The following is a 22271-nucleotide window of genomic DNA, read 5'->3' on the forward strand; positions in this document are numbered from 1 at the left end:
CTCTACATGAAGGTACCAATAGGCCAGGAAGGCCGCCGACCGCGGGAATTCGCGCCGCCCCCATCCCGCCAGCCTAAACGAGACTTCCAGAGCACCCTGGAAGACATCGAGGGACTGGAATAACTGGCATTCGACGTGCCACAGGGCTCGTTGGTCTAGGGGTATGATTCCTGCTTAGGGTGCAGGAGGTCCCGGGTTCAAATCCGGGACGAGCCCTAGCGTTTTGTGCAAACTGATCGCACGTCAGTGGCTGAGTCAGCGCAAAAAGCTCGCCGCCAATATCAAATGAATTTCTTATTTGATGTGAGCAATTGACACTCTGGTCCGACGCATGAAGGCAATTACGAAGGTTTCGGGTACAGATGGTAGCAGATGCATGTTAGTAAGTCTTGCTTAAAGTGATGAAAAAGTGTTTCCGCCCGGGATCGAACCGGGGACCTTCTGCGTGTTAGGCAGACGTGATAACCGCTACACCACGGAACCTGCTTGAGTGCACCTTACTTCACAGACAACTTGTAGTGATGTTGCCATCGTAACTAAAAAATTCAATAAATGTGGTACTTGCAAAACGAAGGGACATGCAGCAGATGCACACACGACGAGGCTCACTGGAGTACAATACGACATAGGCAGGAAAATACTGTTCCCGCCCGGGATCGAACCGGGGACCTTCTGCGTGTGAAGCAGACGTGATAACCGCTACACTACGGAAACGACGGAGCCGAGGAGTCCATCCTTGTTCACTCGAACTTGCCTCAGCCTTTCTCTCATCCGCGAATGCACACACGACAGTTCTTTTGTCAGCCTGGAACCCATCGCAGCCGAGGGCTCAAGAAGTCTTCGGGGTTCTCGAGAGGGTGTCTGCCGTAGCACCCCTAACGAGATAGCGGCGTTTCGCGCAATCGTTATTGCAAGTCATATCAGCAAAAGCAATCACTTTCTCAGCAGCAGGCAGTGCGAGCCCAGGGGCACCTCTACATGAAGGTACCAATAGGCCAGGAAGGCCGCCGACCGCGGGAATTCGCGCCGCCCCCATCCCGCCAGCCTAAACGAGACTTCCAGAGCACCCTGGAAGACATCGAGGGACTGGAATAACTGGCATTCGACGTGCCACAGGGCTCGTTGGTCTAGGGGTATGATTCCTGCTTAGGGTGCAGGAGGTCCCGGGTTCAAATCCCGGACGAGCCCTAGCGTTTTGTGCAAACTGATCGCACGTCAGTGGCTGAGTCAGCGCAAAAAGCTCGCCGCCAATATCAAATGAATTTCTTATTTGATGTGAGCAATTGACACTCTGGTCCGACGCATGAAGGCAATTACGAAGGTTTCGGGTACAGATGGTAGCAGATGCATGTTAGTAAGTCTTGCTTAAAGTGATGAAAAAGTGTATCCGCCCGGGATCGAACCGGGGACCTTCTGCGTGTTAGGCAGACGTGATAACCGCTACACCACGGAAACTGCTTGAGTGCACCTTACTTCACAGACAACTTGTAGTGATGTTGCCATCGTAACTAAAAAATTCAATAAATGTGGTACTTGCAAAACGAAGGGACATGCAGCAGATGCACACACGACGAGGCTCACTGGAGTACAATACGGCATAGGCAGGAAAATACTGTTCCCGCCCGGGATCGAAAATGGGACCTTCTGCGTGTGAAGCAGACGTGATAACCGCTACACTACGGAAACGACGGAGCCGAGGAGTCCATCCTTGTTCACTCGAACTTGCCTCAGCCTTTCTCTCATCCGCGAATGCACACACGACAGTTCTTTGTCAGCCTGGAACCCATCGCAGCCGAGGGCTCAAGAAGTCTTCGGGGTTCTCGAGAGGGTGTCTGCCGTAGCACCCCTAACGAGATAGCGGCGTTTCGCGCAGTCGTTATTGCAAGTCATATCAGCAAAAGCAATCACTTTCTCAGCAGCAGGCAGTGCGAGCCCAGGGGCACCTCTACATGAAGGTACCAATAGGCCAGGAAGGCCGCCGACCGCGGGAATTCGCGCCGCCCCCATCCCGCCAGCCTAAACGAGACTTCCAGAGCACCCTGGAAGACATCGAGGGACTGGAATAACTGGCATTCGACGTGCCACAGGGATCGTTGGTCTAGGGGTATGATTCCTGCTTAGGGTGCAGGAGGTCCCGGGTTCAAATCCCGGACGAGCCCTAGCGTTTTGTGCAAACTGATCGCACGTCAGTGGCTGAGTCAGCGCAAAAAGCTCGCCGCCAATATCAAATGAATTTCTTATTTGATGTGAGCAATTGACACTCTGGTCCGACGCATGAAGGCAATTACGAAGGTTTCGGGTACAGATGGTAGCAGATGCATGTTAGTAAGTCTTGCTTAAAGAGATGAAAAAGTGTTTCCGCCCGGGATCGAACCGGGGACCTTCTGCGTGTTAGGCAGACGTGATAACCGCTACACCACGGAAACTGCTTGAGTGCACCTTACTTCACAGACAACTTGTAGTGATGTTGCCATCGTAACTAAAAAATTCAATAAATGTGGTACTTGCAAAACGAAGGGACATGCAGCAGATGCACACACGACGAGGCTCACTGGAGTACAATACGGCATAGGCAGGAAAATACTGTTCCCGCCCGGGATCGAACCGGGGACCTTCTGCGTGTGAAGCAGACGTGATAACCGCTACACTACGGAAACGACGGAGCCGAGGAGTCCATCCTTGTTCACTCGAACTTGCCTCAGCCTTTCTCTCATCCGCGAATGCACACACGACAGTTCTTTTGTCAGCCTGGAACCCATCGCAGCCGAGGGCTCAAGAAGTCTTCGGGGTTCTCGAGAGGGTGTCTGCCGTAGCACCCCTAACGAGATAGCGGCGTTTCGCGCAATCGTTATTGCAAGTCATATCAGCAAAAGCAATCACTTTCTCAGCAGCAGGCAGTGCGAGCCCAGGGGCACCTCTACATGAAGGTACCAATAGGCCAGGAAGGCCGCCGACCGCGGGAATTCGCGCCGCCCCCATCCCGCCAGCCTAAACGAGACTTCCAGAGCACCCTGGAAGACATCGAGGGACTGGAATAACTGGCATTCGACGTGCCACAGGGCTCGTTGGTCTAGGGGTATGATTCCTGCTTAGGGTGCAGGAGGTCCCGGGTTCAAATCCCGGACGAGCCCTAGCGTTTTGTGCAAACTGATCGCACGTCAGTGGCTGAGTCAGCGCAAAAAGCTCGCCGCCAATATCAAATGAATTTCTTATTTGATGTGAGCAATTGACACTCTGGTCCGACGCATGAAGGCAATTACGAAGGTTTCGGGTACAGATGGTAGCAGATGCATGTTAGTAAGTCTTGCTTAAAGTGATGAAAAAGTGTATCCGCCCGGGATCGAACCGGGGACCTTCTGCGTGTTAGGCAGACGTGATAAGCGCTACACCACGGAAACTGCTTGAGTGCACCTTACTTCACAGACAACTTGTAGTGATGTTGCCATCGTAACTAAAAAATTCAATAAATGTGGTACTTGCAAAACGAAGGGACATGCAGCAGATGCACACACGACGAGGCTCACTGGAGTACAATACGGCATAGGCAGGAAAATACTGTTCCCGCCCGGGATCGAACCGGGGACCTTCTGCGTGTGAAGCAGACGTGATAACCGCTACACTACGGAAACGACGGAGCCGAGGAGTCCATCCTTGTTCACTCGAACTTGCCTCAGCCTTTCTCTCATCCGCGAATGCACACACGACAGTTCTTTTGTCAGCCTGGAACCCATCGCAGCCGAGGGCTCAAGAAGTCTTCGGGGTTCTCGAGAGGGTGTCTGCCGTAGCACCCCTAACGAGATAGCGGCGTTTCGCGCAATCGTTATTGCAAGTCATATCAGCAAAAGCAATCACTTTCTCAGCAGCAGGCAGTGCGAGCCCAGGGGCACCTCTACATGAAGGTACCAATAGGCCAGGAAGGCCGCCGACCGCGGGAATTCGCGCCGCCCCCATCCCGCCAGCCTAAACGAGACTTCCAGAGCACCCTGGAAGACATCGAGGGACTGGAATAACTGGCATTCGACGTGCCACAGGGCTCGTTGGTCTAGGGGTATGATTCCTGCTTAGGGTGCAGGAGGTCCCGGGTTCAAATCCCGGACGAGCCCTAGCGTTTTGTGCAAACTGATCGCACGTCAGTGGCTGAGTCAGCGCAAAAAGCTCGCCGCCAATATCAAATGAATTTCTTATTTGATGTGAGCAATTGACACTCTGGTCCGACGCATGAAGGCAATTACGAAGGTTTCGGGTACAGATGGTAGCAGATGCATGTTAGTAAGTCTTGCTTAAAGTGATGAAAAAGTGTATCCGCCCGGGATCGAACCGGGGACCTTCTGCGTGTTAGGCAGACGTGATAACCGCTACACCACGGAAACTGCTTGAGTGCACCTTACTTCACAGACAACTTGTAGTGATGTTGCCATCGTAACTAAAAAATTCAATAAATGTGGTACTTGCAAAACGAAGGGACATGCAGCAGATGCACACACGACGAGGCTCACTGGAGTACAATACGGCATAGGCAGGAAAATACTGTTCCCGCCCGGGATCGAAAAGGGGACCTTCTGCGTGTGAAGCAGACGTGATAACCGCTACACTACGGAAACGACGGAGCCGAGGAGTCCATCCTTGTTCACTCGAACTTGCCTCAGCCTTTCTCTCATCCGCGAATGCACACACGACAGTTCTTTGTCAGCCTGGAACCCATCGGAGCCGAGGGCTCAAGAAGTCTTCGGGGTTCTCGAGAGGGTGTCTGCCGTAGCACCCCTAACGAGATAGCGGCGTTTCGCGCAGTCGTTATTGCAAGTCATATCAGCAAAAGCAATCACTTTCTCAGCAGCAGGCAGTGCGAGCCCAGGGGCACCTCTACATGAAGGTACCAATAGGCCAGGAAGGCCGCCGACCGCGGGAATTCGCGCCGCCCCCATCCCGCCAGCCTAAACGAGACTTCCAGAGCACCCTGGAAGACATCGAGGGACTGGAATAACTGGAATTCGACGTGCCACAGGGCTCGTTGGTCTAGGGGTATGATTCCTGCTTAGGGTGCAGGAGGTCCCGGGTTCAAATCCCGGACGAGCCCTAGCGTTTTGTGCAAACTGATCGCACGTCAGTGGCTGAGTCAGCGCAAAAAGCTCGCCGCCAATATCAAATGAATTTCTTATTTGATGTGAGCAATTGACACTCTGGTCCGACGCATGAAGGCAATTACGAAGGTTTCGGGTACAGATGGTAGCAGATGCATGTTAGTAAGTCTTGCTTAAAGTGATGAAAAAGTGTTTCCGCCCGGGATCGAACCGGGGACCTTCTGCGTGTTAGGCAGACGTGATAACCGCTACACCACGGAAACTGCTTGAGTGCACCTTACTTCACAGACAACTTGTAGTGATGTTGCCATCGTAACTAAAAAATTCAATAAATGTGGTACTTGCAAAACGAAGGGACATGCAGCAGATGCACACACGACGAGGCTCACTGGAGTACAATACGGCATAGGCAGGAAAATACTGTTCCCGCCCGGGATCGAACCGGGGACCTTCTGCGTGTGAAGCAGACGTGATAACCGCTACACTACGGAAACGACGGAGCCGAGGAGTCCATCCTTGTTCACTCGAACTTGCCTCAGCCTTTCTCTCATCCGCGAATGCACACACGACACTTCTTTGTCAGCCTGGAACCCATCGCAGCCGAGGGCTCAAGAAGTCTTCGGGGTTCTCGAGAGGGTGTCTGCCGTAGCACCCCTAACGAGATAGCGGCGTTTCGCGCAGTCGTTATTGCAAGTCATATCAGCAAAAGCAATCACTTTCTCAGCAGCAGGCAGTGCGAGCCCAGGGGCACCTCTACATGAAGGTACCAATAGGCCAGGAAGGCCGCCGACCGCGGGAATTCGCGCCGCCCCCATCCCGCCAGCCTAAACGAGACTTCCAGAGCACCCTGGAAGACATCGAGGGACTGGAATAACTGGCATTCGACGTGCCACAGGGCTCGTTGGTCTAGGGGTATGATTCCTGCTTAGGGTGCAGGAGGTCCCGGGTTCAAATCCCGGACGAGCCCTAGCGTTTTGTGCAAACTGATCGCACGTCAGTGGCTGAGTCAGCGCAAAAAGCTCGCCGCCAATATCAAATGAATTTCTTATTTGATGTGAGCAATTGACACTCTGGTCCGACGCATGAAGGCAATTACGAAGGTTTCGGGTACAGATGGTAGCAGATGCATGTTAGTAAGTCTTGCTTAAAGTGATGAAAAAGTGTTTCCGCCCGGGATCGAACCGGGGACCTTCTGCGTGTTAGGCAGACGTGATAACCGCTACACCACGGAAACTGCTTGAGTGCACCTTACTTCACAGACAACTTGTATTGATGTTGCCATCGTAACTAAAAAATTCAATAAATGTGGTACTTGCAAAACGAAGGGACATGCAGCAGATGCACACACGACGAGGCTCACTGGAGTACAATACGGCATAGGCAGGAAAATACTGTTCCCGCCCGGGATCGAACCGGGGACCTTCTGCGTGTGAAGCAGACGTGATAACCGCTACACTACGGAAACGACGGAGCCGAGGAGTCGATCCTTGTTCACTCGAACTTGCCTCAGCCTTTCTCTCATCCGCGAATGCACACACGACAGTTCTTTGTCAGCCTGGAACCCATCGCAGCCGAGGGCTCAAGAAGTCTTCGGGGTTCTCGAGAGGGTGTCTGCCGTAGCACCCCTAACGAGATAGCGGCGTTTCGCGCAGTCGTTATTGCAAGTCATATCAGCAAAAGCAATCACTTTCTCAGCAGCAGGCAGTGCGAGCCCAGGGGCAGCTCTACATGAAGGTACCAATAGCCCAGGAAGGCCGCCGACCGCGGGAATTCGCGTCGCCCCCATCCCGCCAGCCTAAACGAGACTTCCAGAGCACCCTGGAAGACATCGAGGGACTGGAATAACTGGCATTCGACGTGCCACAGGGATCGTTGGTCTAGGGGTATGATTCCTGCTTAGGGTGCAGGAGGTCCCGGGTTCAAATCCCGGACGAGCCCTAGCGTTTTGTGCAAACTGATCGCACGTCAGTGGCTGGGTCAGCGCAAAAAGCTCGCCGCCAATATCAAATGAATTTCTTATTTGATGTGAGCAATTGACACTCTGGTCCGACGCATGAAGGCAATTACGAAGGTTTCGGGTACAGATGGTAGCAGATGCATGTTAGTAAGTCTTGCTTAAAGTGATGAAAAAGTGTTTCCGCCCGGGATCGAACCGGGGACCTTCTGCGTGTTAGGCAGACGTGATAACCGCTACACCACGGAAACTGCTTGAGTGCACCTTACTTCACAGACAACTTGTAGTGATGTTGCCATCGTAACTAAAAAATTCAATAAATGTGGTACTTGCAAAACGAAGGGACATGCAGCAGATGCACACACGACGAGGCTCACTGGAGTACAATACGACATAGGCAGGAAAATACTGTTCCCGCCCGGGATCGAACCGGGGACCTTCTGCGTGTGAAGCAGACGTGATAACCGCTACACTACGGAAACACCGCAGCAGAGGAGTCCATCCTTGTTCACTCGAACTTGCCTCAGCCTTTCTCTCATCCGCGAATGCACACACGACAGTTCTTTTGTCAGCCTGGAACCCATCGCAGCCGAGGGCTCAAGAAGTCTTCGGGGTTCTCGAGAGGGTGTCTGCCGTAGCACCCCTAACGAGATAGCGGCGTTTCGCGCAGTCGTTATTGCAAGTCATATCAGCAAAAGCAATCACTTTCTCAGCAGCAGGCAGTGCGAGCCCAGGGGCACCTCTACATGAAGGTACCAATAGGCCAGGAAGGCCGCCGACCGCGGGAATTCGCGCCGCCCCCATCCCGCCAGCCTAAACGAGACTTCCAGAGCACCCTGGAAGACATCGAGGGACTGGAATAACTGGCATTCGACGTGCCACAGGGCTCGTTGGTCTAGGGGTATGATTCCTGCTTAGGGTGCAGGAGGTCCCGGGTTCAAATCCCGGACGAGCCCTAGCGTTTTGTGCAAACTGATCGCACGTCAGTGGCTGAGTCAGCGCAAAAAGCTCGCCGCCAATATCAAATGAATTTCTTATTTGATGTGAGCAATTGACACTCTGGTCCGACGCATGAAGGCAATTACGAAGGTTTCAGGTACAGATGGTAGCAGATGCATGTTAGTAAGTCTTGCTTAAAGTGATGAAAAAGTGTTTCCGCCCGGGATCGAACCGGGGACCTTCTGCGTGTTAGGCAGACGTGATAACCGCTACACCACGGAAACTGCTTGAGTGCACCTTACTTCACAGACAACTTGTAGTGATGTTGCCATCGTAACTAAAAAATTCAATAAATGTGGTACTTGCAAAACGAAGGGACATGCAGCAGATGCACACACGACGAGGCTCACTGGAGTACAATACGACATAGGCAGGAAAATACTGTTCCTGCCCGGGATCGAACCGGGGACCTTCTGCGTGTGAAGCAGACGTGATAACCGCTACACTACGGAAACACCGCAACAGAGGAGTCCATCCTTGTTCACTCGAACTTGCCTCAGCCTTTCTCTCATCCGCGAATGCACACACGACAGTTCTTTTGTCAGCCTGGAACCCATCGCAGCCGAGGGCTCAAGAAGTCTTCGGGGTTCTCGAGAGGGTGTCTGCCGTAGCACCCCTAACGAGATAGCGGCGCTTCGTGCAGTCGTTATTGCAAGTCATATCAGCAAAAGCAATCACTTTCTCAGCAGCAGGCAGTGCGAGCCCAGGGGCAGCACTACATGAAGGTACCAATAGCCCAGGAAGGCCGCCGACCGCGGGAATTCGCGTCGCCCCCATCCCGCCAGCCTAAACGAGACTTCCAGAGCACCCTGGAAGACATCGAGGGACTGGAATAACTGGCATTCGACGTGCCACAGGGCTCGTTGGTCTAGGGGTATGATTCCTGCTTAGGGTGCAGGAGGTCCCGGGTTCAAATCCCGGACGAGCCCTAGCGTTTTGTGCAAACTGATCGCACGTCAGTGGCTGAGTCAGCGCAAAAAGCTCGCCGCCAATATCAAATGAATTTCTTATTTGATGTGAGCAATTGACACTCTGGTCCGACGCATGAAGGCAATTACGAAGGTTTCGGGTACAGATGGTAGCAGATGCATGTTAGTAAGTCTTGCTTAAAGTGATGAAAAAGTGTTTCCGCCCGGGATCGAACCGGGGACCTTCTGCGTGTTAGGCAGACGTGATAACCGCTACACCACGGAAACTGCTTGAGTGCACCTTACTTCACAGACAACTTGTAGTGATGTTGCCATCGTAACTAAAAAATTCAATAAATGTGGTACTTGCAAAACGAAGGGACATGCAGCAGATGCACACACGACGAGGCTCACTGGAGTACAATACGGCATAGGCAGGAAAATACTGTTCCCGCCCGGGATCGAACCGGGGACCTTCTGCGTGTGAAGCAGACGTGATAACCGCTACACTACGGAAACGACGCAGCCGAGGAGTCCATCCTTGTTCACTCGAACTTGCCTCAGCCTTTCTCTCATCCGCGAATGCACACACGACAGTTCTTTTGTCAGCCTGGAACCCATCGCAGCCGAGGGCTCAAGAAGTCTTCGGGGTTCTCGAGAGGGTGTCTGCCGTAGCACCCCTAACGAGATAGCGGCGTTTCGCGCAGTCGTTATTGCAAGTCATATCAGCAAAAGCAATCACTTTCTCAGCAGCAGGCAGTGCGAGCCCAGGGGCAGCTCATGTCGCCCCCATCCCGCCAGCCTAAACGAGACTTCCAGAGCACCCTGGAAGACATCGAGGGACTGGAATAACTGGCATTCGACGTGCCACAGGGCTCGTTGGTCTAGGGGTATGATTCCTGCTTAGGGTGCAGGAGGTCCCGGGTTCAAATCCCGGACGAGCCCTAGCGTTTTGTGCAAACTGATCGCACGTCAGTGGCTGAGTCAGCGCAAAAAGCTCGCCACCAATGTCAAATGAATTTCTTATTTGATGTGAGCAATTGACACTCTGGTCCGACGCATGAAGGCAATTACGAAGGTTTCGGGTACAGATGGTAGCAGATGCATGTTAGTAAGTCTTGCTTAAAGTGATGAAAAAGTGTTTCCGCCCGGGATCGAACCGGGGACCTTCTGCGTGTTAGGCAGACGTGATAACCGCTACACCACGGAAACTGCTTGAGTGCACCTTACTTCACAGACAACTTGTAGTGATGTTGCCATCGTAACTAAAAAATTCAATAAATGTGGTACTTGCAAAACGAAGGGACATGCAGCAGATGCACACACGACGAGGCTCACTGGAGTACAATACGACATAGGCAGGAAAATACTGTTCCCGCCCGGGATCGAACCGGGGACCTTCTGCGTGTGAAGCAGACGTGATAACCGCTACACTACGGAAACGACGGAGCCGAGGAGTCCATCCTTGTTCACTCGAACTTGCCTCAGCCTTTCTCTCATCCGCGAATGCACACACGACAGTTCTTTTGTCAGCCTGGAACCCATCGCAGCCGAGGGCTCAAGAAGTCTTCGGGGTTCTCGAGAGGGTGTCTGCCGTAGCACCCCTAACGAGATAGCGGCGTTTCGCGCAATCGTTATTGCAAGTCATATCAGCAAAAGCAATCACTTTCTCAGCAGCAGGCAGTGCGAGCCCAGGGGCACCTCTACATGAAGGTACCAATAGGCCAGGAAGGCCGCCGACCGCGGGAATTCGCGCCGCCCCCATCCCGCCAGCCTAAACGAGACTTCCAGAGCACCCTGGAAGACATCGAGGGACTGGAATAACTGGCATTCGACGTGCCACAGGGCTCGTTGGTCTAGGGGTATGATTCCTGCTTAGGGTGCAGGAGGTCCCGGGTTCAAATCCCGGACGAGCCCTAGCGTTTTGTGCAAACTGATCGCACGTCAGTGGCTGAGTCAGCGCAAAAAGCTCGCCGCCAATATCAAATGAATTTCTTATTTGATGTGAGCAATTGACACTCTGGTCCGACGCATGAAGGCAATTACGAAGGTTTCGGGTACAGATGGTAGCAGATGCATGTTAGTAAGTCTTGCTTAAAGTGATGAAAAAGTGTTTCCGCCCGGGATCGAACCGGGGACCTTCTGCGTGTTAGGCAGACGTGATAACCGCTACACCACGGAAACTGCTTGAGTGCACCTTACTTCACAGACAACTTGTAGTGATGTTGCCATCGTAACTAAAAAATTCAATAAATGTGGTACTTGCAAAACGAAGGGACATGCAGCAGATGCACACACGACGAGGCTCACTGGAGTACAATACGGCATAGGCAGGAAAATACTGTTCTCGCCCGGGATCGAACCGGGGACCTTCTGCGTGTGAAGCAGACGTGATAACCGCTACACTACGGAAACGACGGAGCCGAGGAGTCCATCCTTGTTCACTCGAACTTGCCTCAGCCTTTCTCTCATCCGCGAATGCACACACGACAGTTCTTTTGTCAGCCTGGAACCCATCGCAGCCGAGGGCTCAAGAAGTCTTCGGGGTTCTCGAGAGGGTGTCTGCCGTAGCACCCCTAACGAGATAGCGGCGTTTCGCGCAGTCGTTATTGCAAGTCATATCAGCAAAAGCAATCACTTTCTCAGCAGCAGGCAGTGCGAGCCCAGGGGCAGCACTACATGAAGGTACCAATAGCCCAGGAAGGCCGCCGACCGCGGGAATTCGCGTCGCCCCCATCCCGCCAGCCTAAACGAGACTTCCAGAGCACCCTGGAAGACATCGAGGGACTGGAATAACTGGCATTCGACGTGCCACAGGGCTCGTTGGTCTAGGGGTATGATTCCTGCTTAGGGTGCAGGAGGTCCCGGGTTCAAATCCCGGACGAGCCCTAGCGTTTTGTGCAAACTGATCGCACGTCAGTGGCTGAGTCAGCGCAAAAAGCTCGCCACCAATGTCAAATGAATTTCTTATTTGATGTGAGCAATTGACACTCTGGTCCGACGCATGAAGGCAATTACGAAGGTTTCGGGTACAGATGGTAGCAGATGCATGTTAGTAAGTCTTGCTTAAAGTGATGAAAAAGTGTTTCCGCCCGGGATCGAACCGGGGACCTTCTGCGTGTTAGGCAGACGTGATAACCGCTACACCACGGAAACTGCTTGAGTGCACCTTACTTCACAGACAACTTGTAGTGATGTTGCCATCGTAACTAAAAAATTCAATAAATGTGGTACTTGCAAAACGAAGGGACATGCAGCAGATGCACACACGACGAGGCTCACTGGAGTACAATACGGCATAGGCAGGAAAATACTGTTCCCGCCCGGGATCGAACCGGGGACCTTCTGCGTGTGAAGCAGACGTGATAACCGCTACACTACGGAAACGACGGAGCCGAGGAGTCCATCCTTGTTCACTCGAACTTGCCTCAGCCTTTCTCTCATCCGCGAATGCACACACGACAGTTCTTTTGTCAGCCTGGAACCCATCGCAGCCGAGGGCTCAAGAAGTCTTCGGGGTTCTCGAGAGGGTGTCTGCCGTAGCACCCCTAACGAGATAGCGGCGTTTCGCGCAGTCGTTATTGCAAGTCATATCAGCAAAAGCAATCACTTTCTCAGCAGCAGGCAGTGCGAGCCCAGGGGCAGCACTACATGAAGGTACCAATAGCCCAGGAAGGCCGCCGACCGCGGGAATTCGCGTCGCCCCCATCCCGCCAGCCTAAACGAGACTTCCAGAGCACCCTGGAAGACATCGAGGGACTGGAATAACTGGCATTCGACGTGCCACAGGGCTCGTTGGTCTAGGGGTATGATTCCTGCTTAGGGTGCAGGAGGTCCCGGGTTCAAATCCCGGACGAGCCCTAGCGTTTTGTGCAAACTGATCGCACGTCAGTGGCTGAGTCAGCGCAAAAAGCTCGCCACCAATGTCAAATGAATTTCTTATTTGATGTGAGCAATTGACACTCTGGTCCGACGCATGAAGGCAATTACGAAGGTTTCGGGTACAGATGGTAGCAGATGCATGTTAGTAAGTCTTGCTTAAAGTGATGAAAAAGTGTTTCCGCCCGGGATCGAACCGGGGACCTTTTGCGTGTTAGGCAGACGTGATAACCGCTACACCACGGAAACTGCTTGAGTGCACCTTACTTCACAGACAACTTGTAGTGATGTTGCCATCGTAACTAAAAAATTCAATAAATGTGGTACTTGCAAAACGAAGGGACATGCAGCAGATGCACACACGACGAGGCTCACTGGAGTACAATACGACATAGGCAGGAAAATACTTTTCCCGCCCGGGACCGAACCGGGGACCTTCTGCGTGTGAAGCAGACGAGATAACCGCTACACTACGGAAACGACGGAGCCGAGGAGTCCATCCTTGTTCACTCGAACTTGCCTCAGCCTTTCTCTCATCCGCGAATGCACACACGACAGTTCTTTTGTCAGCCTGGAACCCATCGCAGCCGAGGGCTCAAGAAGTCTTCGGGGTTCTCGAGAGGGTGTCTGCCGTAGCACCCCTAACGAGATAGCGGCGTTTCGCGCAGTCGTTATTGCAAGTCATATCAGCAAAAGCAATCACTTTCTCAGCAGCAGGCAGTGCGAGCCCAGGGGCAGCTCTACATGAAGGTACCAATAGCCCAGGAAGGCCGCCGACCGCGGGAATTCGCGTCGCCCCCATCCCGCCAGCCTAAACGAGACTTCCAGAGCACCCTGGAAGACATCGAGGGACTGGAATAACTGGCATTCGACGTGCCACAGGGCTCGTTGGTCTAGGGGTATGATTCCTGCTTAGGGTGCAGGAGGTCCCGGGTTCAAATCCCGGACGAGCCCTAGCGTTTTGTGCAAACTGATCGCACGTCAGTGGCTGAGTCAGCGCAAAAAGCTCGCCACCAATGTCAAATGAATTTCTTATCTGATGTGAGCAATTGACACTCTGGTCCGACGCATGAAGGCAATTACGAAGGTTTCGGGTACAGATGGTAGCAGATGCATGTTAGTAAGTCTTGCTTAAAGTGATGAAAAAGTGTTTCCGCCCGGGATCGAACCGGGGACCTTCTGCGTGTTAGGCAGACGTGATAACCGCTACACCACGGAAACTGCTTGAGTGCACCTTACTTCACAGACAACTTGTAGTGATGTTGCCATCGTAACTAAAAAATTCAATAAATGTGGTACTTGCAAAACGAAGGGACATGCAGCAGATGCACACATGACGAGGCTCACTGGAGTACAATACGGCATAGGCAGGAAAATACTGTTCCCGCCCGGGATCGAACCGGGGACCTTCTGCGTGTGAAGCAGACGTGATAACCGCTACACTACGGAAACGACGGAGCCGAGGAGTCCATCCTTGTTCACTCGAACTTGCCTCAGCCTTTCTCTCATCCGCGAATGCACACACGACAGTTCTTTTGTCAGCCTGGAACCCATCGCAGCCGAGGGCTCAAGAAGTCTTCGGGGTTCTCGAGAGGGTGTCTGCCGTAGCACCCCTAACGAGATAGCGGCGTTTCGCGCAGTCGTTATTGCAAGTCATATCAGCAAAAACAATCACTTTCTCAGCAGCAGGCAGTGCGAGCCCAGGGGCAGCTCTACATGAAGGTACCAATAGCCCAGGAAGGCCGCCGACCGCGGGAATTCGCGTCGCCCCCATCCCGCCAGCCTAAACGAGACTTCCAGAGCACCCTGGAAGACATCGAGGACTGGAATAACTGGCATTCGACGTGCCACAGGGCTCGTTGGTTTAGGGGTATGATTCCTGCTTAGGGTGCAGGAGGTCCCGGGTTCAAATCCCGGACGAGCCCTAGCGTTTTGTGCAAACTGATCGCACGTCAGTGGCTGAGTCAGCGCAAAAAGCTCGCCGCCAATATCAAATGAATTTCTTATTTGATGTGAGCAATTGACACACTGGTCCGACGCATGAAGGCAATTACGAAGGTTTCGGGTACAGATGGTAGCAGATGCATGTTAGTAAGTCTTGCTTAAAGTGATGAAAAAGTGTTTCCGCCCGGGATCGAACCGGGGACCTTCTGCGTGTTAGGCAGACGTGATAATGGCTACACCACGGAAACTGCTTGAGTGCACCTTACTTCACAGACAACTTGTAGTGATGTTGCCATCGTAACTAAAAAATTCAATAAATGTGGTACTTGCAAAACGAAGGGACATGCAGCAGATGCACACACGACGAGGCTCACTGGAGTACAATACGACATAGGCAGGAAAATACTGTTCCCGCCCGGGATCGAACCGGGGACCTTCTGCGTGTGAAGCAGACGTGATAACCGGTACACTACGGAAACGACGGAGCCGAGGAGTCCATCCTTGTTCACTCGAACTTGCCTCAGCCTTTCTCTCATCCGCGAATGCACACACGACAGTTCTTTTGTCAGCCTGGAACCCATCGCAGCCGAGGGCTCAAGAAGTCTTCGGGGTTCTCGAGAGGGTGTCTGCCGTAGCACCCCTAACGAGATAGCGGCGTTTCGCGCAATCGTTATTGCAAGTCATATCAGCAAAAGCAATCACTTTCTCAGCAGCAGGCAGTGCGAGCCCAGGGGCACCTCTACATGAAGGTACCAATAGGCCAGGAAGGCCGCCGACCGCGGGAATTCGCGCCGCCCCCATCCCGCCAGCCTAAACGAGACTTCCAGAGCACCCTGGAAGACATCGAGGGACTGGAATAACTGGCATTCGACGTGCCACAGGGCTCGTTGGTCTAGGGGTATGATTCCTGCTTAGGGTGCAGGAGGTCCCGGGTTCAAATCCCGGACGAGCCCTAGCGTTTTGTGCAAACTGATCGCACGTCAGTGGCTGAGTCAGCGCAAAAAGCTCGCCGCCAATATCAAATGAATTTCTTATTTGATGTGAGCAATTGACACTCTGGTCCGACGCATGAAGGCAATTACGAAGGTTTCGGGTACAGATGGTAGCAGATGCATGTTAGTAAGTCTTGCTTAAAGTGATGAAAAAGTGTTTCCGCCCGGGATCGAACCGGGGACCTTCTGCGTGTTAGGCAGACGTGATAACCGCTACACCACGGAAACTGCTTGAGTGCACCTTACTTCACAGACAACTTGTAGTGATGTTGCCATCGTAACTAAAAAATTCAATAAATGTGGTACTTGCAAAACGAAGGGACATGCAGCAGATGCACACACGACGAGGCTCACTGGAGTACAATACGACATAGGCAGGAAAATACTGTTCCCGCCCGGGATCGAACCGGGGACCTTCTGCGTGTGAAGCAGACGTGATAACCGGTACACTACGGAAACGACGGAGCCGAGGAGTCCATCCTTGTTCACTCGAACTTGCCTCAGCCTTTCTCTCATCCGCGAATGCACACACGACAGTTCTTTTGTCAGCCTGGAACCCATCGCAGCCGAGGGCTCAAGAAGTCTTCGGGGTTCTCGAGAGGGTGTCTGCCGTAGCACCCCTAACGAGATAGCGGCGTTTCGCGCAATCGTTATTGCAAGTCATATCAGCAAAAGCAATCACTTTCTCAGCAGCAGGCAGTGCGAGCCCAGGGGCACCTCTACATGAAGGTACCAATAGCCCAGGAAGGCCGCCGACCGCGGGAATTCGCGCCGCCCCCATCCCGCCAGCCTAAACGAGACTTCCAGAGCACCCTGGAAGACATCGAGGGACTGGAATAACTGGCATTCGACGTGCCACAGGGCTCGTTGGTCTAGGGGTATGATTCCTGCTTAGGGTGCAGGAGGTCCCGGGTTCAAATCCCGGACGAGCCCTAGCGTTTTGTGCAAACTGATCGCACGTCAGTGGCTGAGTCAGCGCAAAAAGCTCGCCGCCAATATCAAATGAATTTCTTATTTGATGTGAGCAATTGACACTCTGATCCGACGCATGAAGGCAATTACGAAGGTTTCGGGTACAGATGGTAGCAGATGCATGTTAGTAAGTCTTGCTTAAAGTGATGAAAAAGTGTTTCCGCGCGGGATCGAACCGGGGACCTTCTGCGTGTTAGGCAGACGTGATAACCGCTACACCACGGAAACTGCTTGAGTGCACCTTACTTCACAGACAACTTGTAGTGATGTTGCCATCGTAACTAAAAAATTCAATAAATGTGGTACTTGCAAAACGAAGGGACATGCAGCAGATGCACACACGACGAGGCTCACTGGAGTACAATACGGCATAGGCAGGAAAATACTGTTCCCGCCCGGGATCGAACCGGGGACCTTCTGCGTGTGATGCAGACGTGATAACCGCTGCACTACGGAAACGACGGAGCCGAGGAGTCCATCCTTGTTCACTCGAACTTGCCTCAGCCTTTCTCTCATCCGCGAATGCACACACGACAGTTCTTTTGTCAGCCTGGAACCCATCGCAGCCGAGGGCTCAAGAAGTCTTCGGGGTTCTCGAGAGGGTGTCTGCCGTAGCACCCCTAACGAGATAGCGGCGTTTCGCGCAGTCGTTATTGCAAGTCATATCAGCAAAAGCAATCACTTTCTCAGCAGCAGGCAGTGCGAGCCCAGGGGCAGCTCTACATGAAGGTACCAATAGCCCAGGAAGGCCGCCGACCGCGGGAATTCGCGTCGCCCCCATCCCGCCAGCCTAAACGAGACTTCCAGAGCACCCTGGAAGACATCGAGGACTGGAATAACTGGCATTCGACGTGCCACAGGGCTCGTTGGTCTAGGGGTATGATTCCTGCTTAGGGTGCAGGAGGTCCCGGGTTCAAATCCCGGACGAGCCCTAGCGTTTTGTGCAAACTGATCGCACGTCAGTGGCTGAGTCAGCGCAAAAAGCTCGCCGCCAATATCAAATGAATTTCTTATTTGATGTGAGCAATTGACACTCTGGTCCGACGCATGAAGGCAATTACGAAGGTTTCGGGTACAGATGGTAGCAGATGCATGTTAGTAAGTCTTGCTTAAAGTGATGAAAAAGTGTTTCCGCCCGGGATCGAACCGGGGACCTTCTGCGTGTTAGGCAGACGTGATAACCGCTACACCACGGAAACTGCTTGAGTGCACCTTACTTCACAGACAACTTGTAGTGATGTTGCCATCGTAACTAAAAAATTCAATAAATGTGGTACTTGCAAAACGAAGGGACATGCAGCAGATGCACACACGACGAGGCTCACTGGAGTACAATACGGCATAGGCAGGAAAATACTGTTCCCGCCCGGGATCGAACCGGGGACCTTCTGCGTGTGAAGCAGACGTGATAACCGCTACACTACGGAAACGACGGAGCCGAGGAGTCCATCCTTGTTCACTCGAACTTGCCTCAGCCTTTCTCTCATCCGCGAATGCACACACGACAGTTCTTTTGTCAGCCTGGAACCCATCGCAGCCGAGGGCTCAAGAAGTCTTCGGGGTTCTCGAGAGGGTGTCTGCCGTAGCACCCCTAACGAGATAGCGGCGTTTCGCGCAGTCGTTATTGCAAGTCATATCAGCAAAAGCATTCACTTTCTCAGCAGCAGGCAGTGCGAGCCCAGGGGCACCTCTACATGAAGGTACCAATAGGCCAGGAAGGCCGCCGACCGCGGGAATTCGCGCCGCCCCCATCCCGCCAGCCTAAACGAGACTTCCAGAGCACCCTGGAAGACATCGAGGGACTGGAATAACTGGCATTCGACGTGCCACAGGGCTCGTTGGTCTAGGGGTATGATTCCTGCTTAGGGTGCAGGAGGTCCCGGGTTCAAATCCCGGACGAGCCCTAGCGTTTTGTGCAAACTGATCGCACGTCAGTGGCTGAGTCAGCGCAAAAAGCTCGCCGCCAATATCAAATGAATTTCTTATTTGATGTGAGCAATTGACACTCTGGTCCGACGCATGAAGGCAATTACGAAGGTTTCGGGTACAGATGGTAGCAGATGCATGTTAGTAAGTCTTGCTTAAAGTGATGAAAAAGTGTTTCCGCCCGGGATCGAACCGGGGACCTTCTGCGTGTTAGGCAGACGTGATAACCGCTACACCACGGAAACTGCTTGAGTGCACCTTACTTCACAGACAACTTGTAGTGATGTTGCCATCGTAACTAAAAAATTCAATAAATGTGGTACTTGCAAAACGAAGGGACATGCAGCAGATGCACACACGACGAGGCTCACTGGAGTACAATACGGCATAGGCAGGAAAATACTGTTTCCGCCCGGGATCGAACCGGGGACCTTCTGCGTGTGAAGCAGACGTGATAACCGCTACACTACGGAAACGACGGAGCCGAGGAGTCCATCCTTGTTCACTCGAACTTCCTCAGCCTTTCTCTCATCCGCGAATGCACACACGACAGTTCTTTTGTCAGCCTGGAACCCATCGCAGCCGAGGGCTCAAGAAGTCTTCGGGGTTCTCGAGAGGGTGTCTGCCGTAGCACCCCTAACGAGATAGCGGCGTTTCGCGCAGTCGTTATTGCAAGTCATATCAGCAAAAGCATTCACTTTCTCAGCAGCAGGCAGTGCGAGCCCAGGGGCAGCTCTACATGAAGGTACCAATAGGCCAGGAAGGCCGCCGACCGCGGGAATTCGCGCCGCCCCCATCCCGCCAGCCTAAACGAGACTTCCAGAGCACCCTGGAAGACATCGAGGGACTGGAATAACTGGCATTCGACGTGCCACAGGGCTCGTTGGTCTAGGGGTATGATTCCTGCTTAGGGTGCAGGAGGTCCCGGGTTCAAATCCCGGACGAGCCCTAGCGTTTTGTGCAAACTGATCGCACGTCAGTGGCTGAGTCAGCGCAAAAAGCTCGCCGCCAATATCAAATGAATTTCTTATTTGATGTGAGCAATTGACACTCTGGTCCGACGCATGAAGGCAATTACGAAGGTTTCGGGTACAGATGGTAGCAGATGCATGTTAGTAAGTCTTGCTTAAAGTGATGAAAAAGTGTTTCCGCCCGGGATCGAACCGGGGACCTTCTGCGTGTTAGGCAGACGTGATAACCGCTACACCACGGAAACTGCTTGAGTGCACCTTACTTCACAGACAACTTGTAGTGATGTTGCCATCGTAACTAAAAAATTCAATAAATGTGGTACTTGCAAAACGAAGGGACATGCAGCAGATGCACACACGACGAGGCTCACTGGAGTACAATACGGCATAGGCAGGAAAATACTGTTTCCGCCCGGGATCGAACCGGGGACCTTCTGCGTGTGAAGCAGACGTGATAACCGCTACACTACGGAAACGACGGAGCCGAGGAGTCCATCCTTGTTCACTCGAACTTGCCTCAGCCTTTCTCTCATCCGCGAATGCACACACGACAGTTCTTTTGTCAGCCTGGAACCCATCGCAGCCGAGGGCTCAAGAAGTCTTCGGGGTTCTCGAGAGGGTGTCTGCCGTAGCACCCCTAACGAGATAGCGGCGTTTCGCGCAGTCGTTATTGCAAGTCATATCAGCAAAAGCAATCACTTTCTCAGCAGCAGGCAGTGCGAGCCCAGGGGCAGCTCTACATGAAGGTACCAATAGCCCAGGAAGGCCGCCGACCGCGGGAATTCGCGCCGCCCCCATCCCGCCAGCCTAAACGAGACTTCCAGAGCACCCTGGAAGACATGGAGGGACTGGAATAACTGGCATTCAACGTGCCACAGTGCTCGTTGGTCTAGGGGTATGATTCCTGCTTAGGGTGCAGGAGGTCCCGGGTTCAAATCCCGGACGAGCCCTAGCGTTTTGTGCAAACTGATCGCACGTCAGTGGCTGAGTCAGCGCAAAAAGCTCGCCGCCAATATCAAATGAATTTCTTATTTGATGTGAGCAATTGACACTCTGGTCCGACGCATGAAGGCAATTACGAAGGTTTCGGGTACAGATGGTAGCAGATGCATGTTAGTAAGTCTTGCTTAAAGTGATGAAAAAGTGTTTCCGCCCGGGATCGAACCGGGGATATTCTGCGTGTTAGGCAGACGTGATAACCGCTACACCACGGAAACTGCTTGAGTGCACCTTACTTCACAGACAACTTGTAGTGATGTTGCCATCGTAACTAAAAAATTCAATAAATGTGGTACTTGCAAAACGAAGGGACATGCAGCAGATGCACACACGACGAGGCTCACTGGAGTACAATACGACATAGGCAGGAAAATACTGTTCCCGCCCGGGATCGAACCGGGGACCTTCTGCGTGTGAAGTAGACGTGATAACCGCTACACTACGGAAACGACGGAGCCGAGGAGTCCATCCTTGTTCACTCGAACTTGCCTCAGCCTTTCTCTCATCCGCGAATGCACACACGACAGTTCTTTTGTCAGCCTGGAACCCATCGCAGCCGAGGGCTCAAGAAGTCTTCGGGGTTCTCGAGAGGGTGTCTGCCGTAGCACCCCTAACGAGATAGCGGCGTTTCGCGCAATCGTTATTGCAAGTCATATCAGCAAAAGCAATCACTTTCTCAGCAGCAGGTAGTGCGAGCCCAGGGGCAGCTCTACATGAAGGTACCAATAGCCCAGGAAGGCCGCCGACCGCGGGAATTCGCGTCGCCCCCATCCCGCCAGCCTAAACGAGACTTCCAGAGCACCCTGGAAGACATCGAGGGACTGGAATAACTGGCATTCGACGTGCCACAGGGCTCGTTGGTCTAGGGGTATGATTCCTGCTTAGGGTGCAGGAGGTCCCGGGTTCAAATCCCGGACGAGCCCTAGCGTTTTGTGCAAACTGATCGCACGTCAGTGGCTGAGTCAGCGCAAAAAGCTCGCCGCCAATATCAAATGAATTTCTTATTTGATGTGAGCAATTGACACTCTGGTCCGACGCATGAAGGCAATTACGAAGGTTTCGGGTACAGATGGTAGCAGATGCATGTTAGTAAGTCTTGCTTAAAGTGATGAAAAAGTGTTTCCGCCCGGGATCGAACCGGGGAACTTCTGCGTGTTAGGCAGACGTGATAACCGCTACACCACGGAAACTGCTTGAGTGCACCTTACTTCACAGACAACTTGTAGTGATGTTGCCATCGTAACTAAAATATTCAATAAATGTGGTACTTGCAAAACGAAGGGACATGCAGCAGATGCACACACGACGAGGCTCACTGGAGTACAATACGACATAGGCAGGAAAATACTGTTCCCGCCCGGGATCGAACCGGGGACCTTCTGCGTGTGAAGCAGACGTGATAACCGGTACACTACGGAAACGACGGAGCCGAGGAGTCCATCCTTGTTCACTCGAACTTGCCTCAGCCTTTCTCTCATCCGCGAATGCACACACGACAGTTCTTTTGTCAGCCTGGAACCCATCGCAGCCGAGGGCTCAAGAAGTCTTCGGGGTTCTCGAGAGGGTGTCTGCCGTAGCACCCCTAACGAGATAGCGGCGTTTCGCGCAATCGTTATTGCAAGTCATATCAGCAAAAGCAATCACTTTCT

At 52.8% G+C, this 22271-nt stretch overlaps 67 non-coding genes across 67 annotated transcripts; 23 read left to right on the forward strand and 44 right to left on the reverse strand.

The window, feature by feature from the left end:
- Positions 1 to 144: 144 nt before the first annotated feature.
- Positions 145 to 216, forward strand: Trnap-agg (transfer RNA proline (anticodon AGG)). The gene has a single exon. It is a non-coding gene; the product is annotated as a tRNA-Pro (tRNA).
- Positions 217 to 410: 194 nt separating this feature from the next.
- On the reverse strand, positions 411 to 483 carry Trnav-aac (transfer RNA valine (anticodon AAC)). The gene has a single exon. It is a non-coding gene; the product is annotated as a tRNA-Val (tRNA).
- Positions 484 to 641: 158 nt separating this feature from the next.
- Positions 642 to 714, reverse strand: Trnav-cac (transfer RNA valine (anticodon CAC)). The gene has a single exon. It is a non-coding gene; the product is annotated as a tRNA-Val (tRNA).
- A 402-nt stretch (positions 715 to 1116) lies between these two features.
- Trnap-agg (transfer RNA proline (anticodon AGG)) lies at positions 1117 to 1188 on the forward strand. The gene has a single exon. It is a non-coding gene; the product is annotated as a tRNA-Pro (tRNA).
- Positions 1189 to 1382: 194 nt separating this feature from the next.
- Positions 1383 to 1455, reverse strand: Trnav-aac (transfer RNA valine (anticodon AAC)). The gene has a single exon. It is a non-coding gene; the product is annotated as a tRNA-Val (tRNA).
- A 632-nt stretch (positions 1456 to 2087) lies between these two features.
- On the forward strand, positions 2088 to 2159 carry Trnap-agg (transfer RNA proline (anticodon AGG)). The gene has a single exon. It is a non-coding gene; the product is annotated as a tRNA-Pro (tRNA).
- A 194-nt stretch (positions 2160 to 2353) lies between these two features.
- Trnav-aac (transfer RNA valine (anticodon AAC)) lies at positions 2354 to 2426 on the reverse strand. The gene has a single exon. It is a non-coding gene; the product is annotated as a tRNA-Val (tRNA).
- Positions 2427 to 2584: 158 nt separating this feature from the next.
- Positions 2585 to 2657, reverse strand: Trnav-cac (transfer RNA valine (anticodon CAC)). The gene has a single exon. It is a non-coding gene; the product is annotated as a tRNA-Val (tRNA).
- Positions 2658 to 3059: 402 nt separating this feature from the next.
- Positions 3060 to 3131, forward strand: Trnap-agg (transfer RNA proline (anticodon AGG)). Its single transcript has one exon. It is a non-coding gene; the product is annotated as a tRNA-Pro (tRNA).
- A 194-nt stretch (positions 3132 to 3325) lies between these two features.
- Positions 3326 to 3398, reverse strand: Trnav-aac (transfer RNA valine (anticodon AAC)). The gene has a single exon. It is a non-coding gene; the product is annotated as a tRNA-Val (tRNA).
- A 158-nt stretch (positions 3399 to 3556) lies between these two features.
- On the reverse strand, positions 3557 to 3629 carry Trnav-cac (transfer RNA valine (anticodon CAC)). Its single transcript has one exon. It is a non-coding gene; the product is annotated as a tRNA-Val (tRNA).
- A 402-nt stretch (positions 3630 to 4031) lies between these two features.
- Positions 4032 to 4103, forward strand: Trnap-agg (transfer RNA proline (anticodon AGG)). Its single transcript has one exon. It is a non-coding gene; the product is annotated as a tRNA-Pro (tRNA).
- A 194-nt stretch (positions 4104 to 4297) lies between these two features.
- Positions 4298 to 4370, reverse strand: Trnav-aac (transfer RNA valine (anticodon AAC)). The gene has a single exon. It is a non-coding gene; the product is annotated as a tRNA-Val (tRNA).
- A 158-nt stretch (positions 4371 to 4528) lies between these two features.
- On the reverse strand, positions 4529 to 4601 carry Trnav-cac (transfer RNA valine (anticodon CAC)). The gene has a single exon. It is a non-coding gene; the product is annotated as a tRNA-Val (tRNA).
- Positions 4602 to 5002: 401 nt separating this feature from the next.
- Positions 5003 to 5074, forward strand: Trnap-agg (transfer RNA proline (anticodon AGG)). Its single transcript has one exon. It is a non-coding gene; the product is annotated as a tRNA-Pro (tRNA).
- Positions 5075 to 5268: 194 nt separating this feature from the next.
- Trnav-aac (transfer RNA valine (anticodon AAC)) lies at positions 5269 to 5341 on the reverse strand. Its single transcript has one exon. It is a non-coding gene; the product is annotated as a tRNA-Val (tRNA).
- A 158-nt stretch (positions 5342 to 5499) lies between these two features.
- Trnav-cac (transfer RNA valine (anticodon CAC)) lies at positions 5500 to 5572 on the reverse strand. The gene has a single exon. It is a non-coding gene; the product is annotated as a tRNA-Val (tRNA).
- Positions 5573 to 5973: 401 nt separating this feature from the next.
- Trnap-agg (transfer RNA proline (anticodon AGG)) lies at positions 5974 to 6045 on the forward strand. The gene has a single exon. It is a non-coding gene; the product is annotated as a tRNA-Pro (tRNA).
- Positions 6046 to 6239: 194 nt separating this feature from the next.
- Positions 6240 to 6312, reverse strand: Trnav-aac (transfer RNA valine (anticodon AAC)). Its single transcript has one exon. It is a non-coding gene; the product is annotated as a tRNA-Val (tRNA).
- Positions 6313 to 6470: 158 nt separating this feature from the next.
- Positions 6471 to 6543, reverse strand: Trnav-cac (transfer RNA valine (anticodon CAC)). Its single transcript has one exon. It is a non-coding gene; the product is annotated as a tRNA-Val (tRNA).
- Positions 6544 to 6944: 401 nt separating this feature from the next.
- On the forward strand, positions 6945 to 7016 carry Trnap-agg (transfer RNA proline (anticodon AGG)). Its single transcript has one exon. It is a non-coding gene; the product is annotated as a tRNA-Pro (tRNA).
- A 194-nt stretch (positions 7017 to 7210) lies between these two features.
- On the reverse strand, positions 7211 to 7283 carry Trnav-aac (transfer RNA valine (anticodon AAC)). Its single transcript has one exon. It is a non-coding gene; the product is annotated as a tRNA-Val (tRNA).
- Positions 7284 to 7441: 158 nt separating this feature from the next.
- On the reverse strand, positions 7442 to 7514 carry Trnav-cac (transfer RNA valine (anticodon CAC)). Its single transcript has one exon. It is a non-coding gene; the product is annotated as a tRNA-Val (tRNA).
- Positions 7515 to 7916: 402 nt separating this feature from the next.
- Positions 7917 to 7988, forward strand: Trnap-agg (transfer RNA proline (anticodon AGG)). Its single transcript has one exon. It is a non-coding gene; the product is annotated as a tRNA-Pro (tRNA).
- A 194-nt stretch (positions 7989 to 8182) lies between these two features.
- On the reverse strand, positions 8183 to 8255 carry Trnav-aac (transfer RNA valine (anticodon AAC)). Its single transcript has one exon. It is a non-coding gene; the product is annotated as a tRNA-Val (tRNA).
- A 158-nt stretch (positions 8256 to 8413) lies between these two features.
- Positions 8414 to 8486, reverse strand: Trnav-cac (transfer RNA valine (anticodon CAC)). The gene has a single exon. It is a non-coding gene; the product is annotated as a tRNA-Val (tRNA).
- Positions 8487 to 8888: 402 nt separating this feature from the next.
- On the forward strand, positions 8889 to 8960 carry Trnap-agg (transfer RNA proline (anticodon AGG)). Its single transcript has one exon. It is a non-coding gene; the product is annotated as a tRNA-Pro (tRNA).
- Positions 8961 to 9154: 194 nt separating this feature from the next.
- Trnav-aac (transfer RNA valine (anticodon AAC)) lies at positions 9155 to 9227 on the reverse strand. Its single transcript has one exon. It is a non-coding gene; the product is annotated as a tRNA-Val (tRNA).
- Positions 9228 to 9385: 158 nt separating this feature from the next.
- Trnav-cac (transfer RNA valine (anticodon CAC)) lies at positions 9386 to 9458 on the reverse strand. The gene has a single exon. It is a non-coding gene; the product is annotated as a tRNA-Val (tRNA).
- Positions 9459 to 9812: 354 nt separating this feature from the next.
- Positions 9813 to 9884, forward strand: Trnap-agg (transfer RNA proline (anticodon AGG)). Its single transcript has one exon. It is a non-coding gene; the product is annotated as a tRNA-Pro (tRNA).
- A 194-nt stretch (positions 9885 to 10078) lies between these two features.
- On the reverse strand, positions 10079 to 10151 carry Trnav-aac (transfer RNA valine (anticodon AAC)). Its single transcript has one exon. It is a non-coding gene; the product is annotated as a tRNA-Val (tRNA).
- Positions 10152 to 10309: 158 nt separating this feature from the next.
- Trnav-cac (transfer RNA valine (anticodon CAC)) lies at positions 10310 to 10382 on the reverse strand. The gene has a single exon. It is a non-coding gene; the product is annotated as a tRNA-Val (tRNA).
- Positions 10383 to 10784: 402 nt separating this feature from the next.
- On the forward strand, positions 10785 to 10856 carry Trnap-agg (transfer RNA proline (anticodon AGG)). Its single transcript has one exon. It is a non-coding gene; the product is annotated as a tRNA-Pro (tRNA).
- A 194-nt stretch (positions 10857 to 11050) lies between these two features.
- Positions 11051 to 11123, reverse strand: Trnav-aac (transfer RNA valine (anticodon AAC)). Its single transcript has one exon. It is a non-coding gene; the product is annotated as a tRNA-Val (tRNA).
- Positions 11124 to 11281: 158 nt separating this feature from the next.
- Trnav-cac (transfer RNA valine (anticodon CAC)) lies at positions 11282 to 11354 on the reverse strand. The gene has a single exon. It is a non-coding gene; the product is annotated as a tRNA-Val (tRNA).
- Positions 11355 to 11756: 402 nt separating this feature from the next.
- Trnap-agg (transfer RNA proline (anticodon AGG)) lies at positions 11757 to 11828 on the forward strand. The gene has a single exon. It is a non-coding gene; the product is annotated as a tRNA-Pro (tRNA).
- Positions 11829 to 12022: 194 nt separating this feature from the next.
- Trnav-aac (transfer RNA valine (anticodon AAC)) lies at positions 12023 to 12095 on the reverse strand. Its single transcript has one exon. It is a non-coding gene; the product is annotated as a tRNA-Val (tRNA).
- A 158-nt stretch (positions 12096 to 12253) lies between these two features.
- Trnav-cac (transfer RNA valine (anticodon CAC)) lies at positions 12254 to 12326 on the reverse strand. The gene has a single exon. It is a non-coding gene; the product is annotated as a tRNA-Val (tRNA).
- A 402-nt stretch (positions 12327 to 12728) lies between these two features.
- On the forward strand, positions 12729 to 12800 carry Trnap-agg (transfer RNA proline (anticodon AGG)). The gene has a single exon. It is a non-coding gene; the product is annotated as a tRNA-Pro (tRNA).
- A 194-nt stretch (positions 12801 to 12994) lies between these two features.
- Positions 12995 to 13067, reverse strand: Trnav-aac (transfer RNA valine (anticodon AAC)). The gene has a single exon. It is a non-coding gene; the product is annotated as a tRNA-Val (tRNA).
- Positions 13068 to 13700: 633 nt separating this feature from the next.
- On the forward strand, positions 13701 to 13772 carry Trnap-agg (transfer RNA proline (anticodon AGG)). The gene has a single exon. It is a non-coding gene; the product is annotated as a tRNA-Pro (tRNA).
- A 194-nt stretch (positions 13773 to 13966) lies between these two features.
- Positions 13967 to 14039, reverse strand: Trnav-aac (transfer RNA valine (anticodon AAC)). Its single transcript has one exon. It is a non-coding gene; the product is annotated as a tRNA-Val (tRNA).
- A 158-nt stretch (positions 14040 to 14197) lies between these two features.
- On the reverse strand, positions 14198 to 14270 carry Trnav-cac (transfer RNA valine (anticodon CAC)). The gene has a single exon. It is a non-coding gene; the product is annotated as a tRNA-Val (tRNA).
- A 401-nt stretch (positions 14271 to 14671) lies between these two features.
- Positions 14672 to 14743, forward strand: Trnap-agg (transfer RNA proline (anticodon AGG)). Its single transcript has one exon. It is a non-coding gene; the product is annotated as a tRNA-Pro (tRNA).
- Positions 14744 to 14937: 194 nt separating this feature from the next.
- Positions 14938 to 15010, reverse strand: Trnav-aac (transfer RNA valine (anticodon AAC)). The gene has a single exon. It is a non-coding gene; the product is annotated as a tRNA-Val (tRNA).
- A 158-nt stretch (positions 15011 to 15168) lies between these two features.
- Positions 15169 to 15241, reverse strand: Trnav-cac (transfer RNA valine (anticodon CAC)). Its single transcript has one exon. It is a non-coding gene; the product is annotated as a tRNA-Val (tRNA).
- Positions 15242 to 15643: 402 nt separating this feature from the next.
- On the forward strand, positions 15644 to 15715 carry Trnap-agg (transfer RNA proline (anticodon AGG)). Its single transcript has one exon. It is a non-coding gene; the product is annotated as a tRNA-Pro (tRNA).
- A 194-nt stretch (positions 15716 to 15909) lies between these two features.
- Trnav-aac (transfer RNA valine (anticodon AAC)) lies at positions 15910 to 15982 on the reverse strand. Its single transcript has one exon. It is a non-coding gene; the product is annotated as a tRNA-Val (tRNA).
- A 158-nt stretch (positions 15983 to 16140) lies between these two features.
- On the reverse strand, positions 16141 to 16213 carry Trnav-cac (transfer RNA valine (anticodon CAC)). Its single transcript has one exon. It is a non-coding gene; the product is annotated as a tRNA-Val (tRNA).
- A 402-nt stretch (positions 16214 to 16615) lies between these two features.
- Trnap-agg (transfer RNA proline (anticodon AGG)) lies at positions 16616 to 16687 on the forward strand. Its single transcript has one exon. It is a non-coding gene; the product is annotated as a tRNA-Pro (tRNA).
- A 194-nt stretch (positions 16688 to 16881) lies between these two features.
- Trnav-aac (transfer RNA valine (anticodon AAC)) lies at positions 16882 to 16954 on the reverse strand. The gene has a single exon. It is a non-coding gene; the product is annotated as a tRNA-Val (tRNA).
- A 158-nt stretch (positions 16955 to 17112) lies between these two features.
- Trnav-cac (transfer RNA valine (anticodon CAC)) lies at positions 17113 to 17185 on the reverse strand. Its single transcript has one exon. It is a non-coding gene; the product is annotated as a tRNA-Val (tRNA).
- Positions 17186 to 17586: 401 nt separating this feature from the next.
- On the forward strand, positions 17587 to 17658 carry Trnap-agg (transfer RNA proline (anticodon AGG)). Its single transcript has one exon. It is a non-coding gene; the product is annotated as a tRNA-Pro (tRNA).
- A 194-nt stretch (positions 17659 to 17852) lies between these two features.
- Trnav-aac (transfer RNA valine (anticodon AAC)) lies at positions 17853 to 17925 on the reverse strand. The gene has a single exon. It is a non-coding gene; the product is annotated as a tRNA-Val (tRNA).
- A 158-nt stretch (positions 17926 to 18083) lies between these two features.
- On the reverse strand, positions 18084 to 18156 carry Trnav-cac (transfer RNA valine (anticodon CAC)). Its single transcript has one exon. It is a non-coding gene; the product is annotated as a tRNA-Val (tRNA).
- Positions 18157 to 18558: 402 nt separating this feature from the next.
- On the forward strand, positions 18559 to 18630 carry Trnap-agg (transfer RNA proline (anticodon AGG)). The gene has a single exon. It is a non-coding gene; the product is annotated as a tRNA-Pro (tRNA).
- A 194-nt stretch (positions 18631 to 18824) lies between these two features.
- Positions 18825 to 18897, reverse strand: Trnav-aac (transfer RNA valine (anticodon AAC)). The gene has a single exon. It is a non-coding gene; the product is annotated as a tRNA-Val (tRNA).
- A 158-nt stretch (positions 18898 to 19055) lies between these two features.
- Positions 19056 to 19128, reverse strand: Trnav-cac (transfer RNA valine (anticodon CAC)). Its single transcript has one exon. It is a non-coding gene; the product is annotated as a tRNA-Val (tRNA).
- A 401-nt stretch (positions 19129 to 19529) lies between these two features.
- Positions 19530 to 19601, forward strand: Trnap-agg (transfer RNA proline (anticodon AGG)). The gene has a single exon. It is a non-coding gene; the product is annotated as a tRNA-Pro (tRNA).
- A 194-nt stretch (positions 19602 to 19795) lies between these two features.
- On the reverse strand, positions 19796 to 19868 carry Trnav-aac (transfer RNA valine (anticodon AAC)). Its single transcript has one exon. It is a non-coding gene; the product is annotated as a tRNA-Val (tRNA).
- Positions 19869 to 20026: 158 nt separating this feature from the next.
- Trnav-cac (transfer RNA valine (anticodon CAC)) lies at positions 20027 to 20099 on the reverse strand. Its single transcript has one exon. It is a non-coding gene; the product is annotated as a tRNA-Val (tRNA).
- Positions 20100 to 20501: 402 nt separating this feature from the next.
- Positions 20502 to 20576, forward strand: Trnap-agg (transfer RNA proline (anticodon AGG)). The gene has a single exon. It is a non-coding gene; the product is annotated as a tRNA-Pro (tRNA).
- Positions 20577 to 20767: 191 nt separating this feature from the next.
- Trnav-aac (transfer RNA valine (anticodon AAC)) lies at positions 20768 to 20840 on the reverse strand. The gene has a single exon. It is a non-coding gene; the product is annotated as a tRNA-Val (tRNA).
- Positions 20841 to 20998: 158 nt separating this feature from the next.
- Positions 20999 to 21071, reverse strand: Trnav-cac (transfer RNA valine (anticodon CAC)). The gene has a single exon. It is a non-coding gene; the product is annotated as a tRNA-Val (tRNA).
- A 402-nt stretch (positions 21072 to 21473) lies between these two features.
- Trnap-agg (transfer RNA proline (anticodon AGG)) lies at positions 21474 to 21545 on the forward strand. Its single transcript has one exon. It is a non-coding gene; the product is annotated as a tRNA-Pro (tRNA).
- Positions 21546 to 21739: 194 nt separating this feature from the next.
- Trnav-aac (transfer RNA valine (anticodon AAC)) lies at positions 21740 to 21812 on the reverse strand. Its single transcript has one exon. It is a non-coding gene; the product is annotated as a tRNA-Val (tRNA).
- A 158-nt stretch (positions 21813 to 21970) lies between these two features.
- On the reverse strand, positions 21971 to 22043 carry Trnav-cac (transfer RNA valine (anticodon CAC)). The gene has a single exon. It is a non-coding gene; the product is annotated as a tRNA-Val (tRNA).
- Positions 22044 to 22271: the final 228 nt, after the last annotated feature.

This window comes from Schistocerca cancellata, chromosome 2 (genome assembly GCF_023864275.1).
Source record: "Schistocerca cancellata isolate TAMUIC-IGC-003103 chromosome 2, iqSchCanc2.1, whole genome shotgun sequence".
Taxonomy (NCBI): domain Eukaryota; kingdom Metazoa; phylum Arthropoda; class Insecta; order Orthoptera; family Acrididae; genus Schistocerca; species Schistocerca cancellata.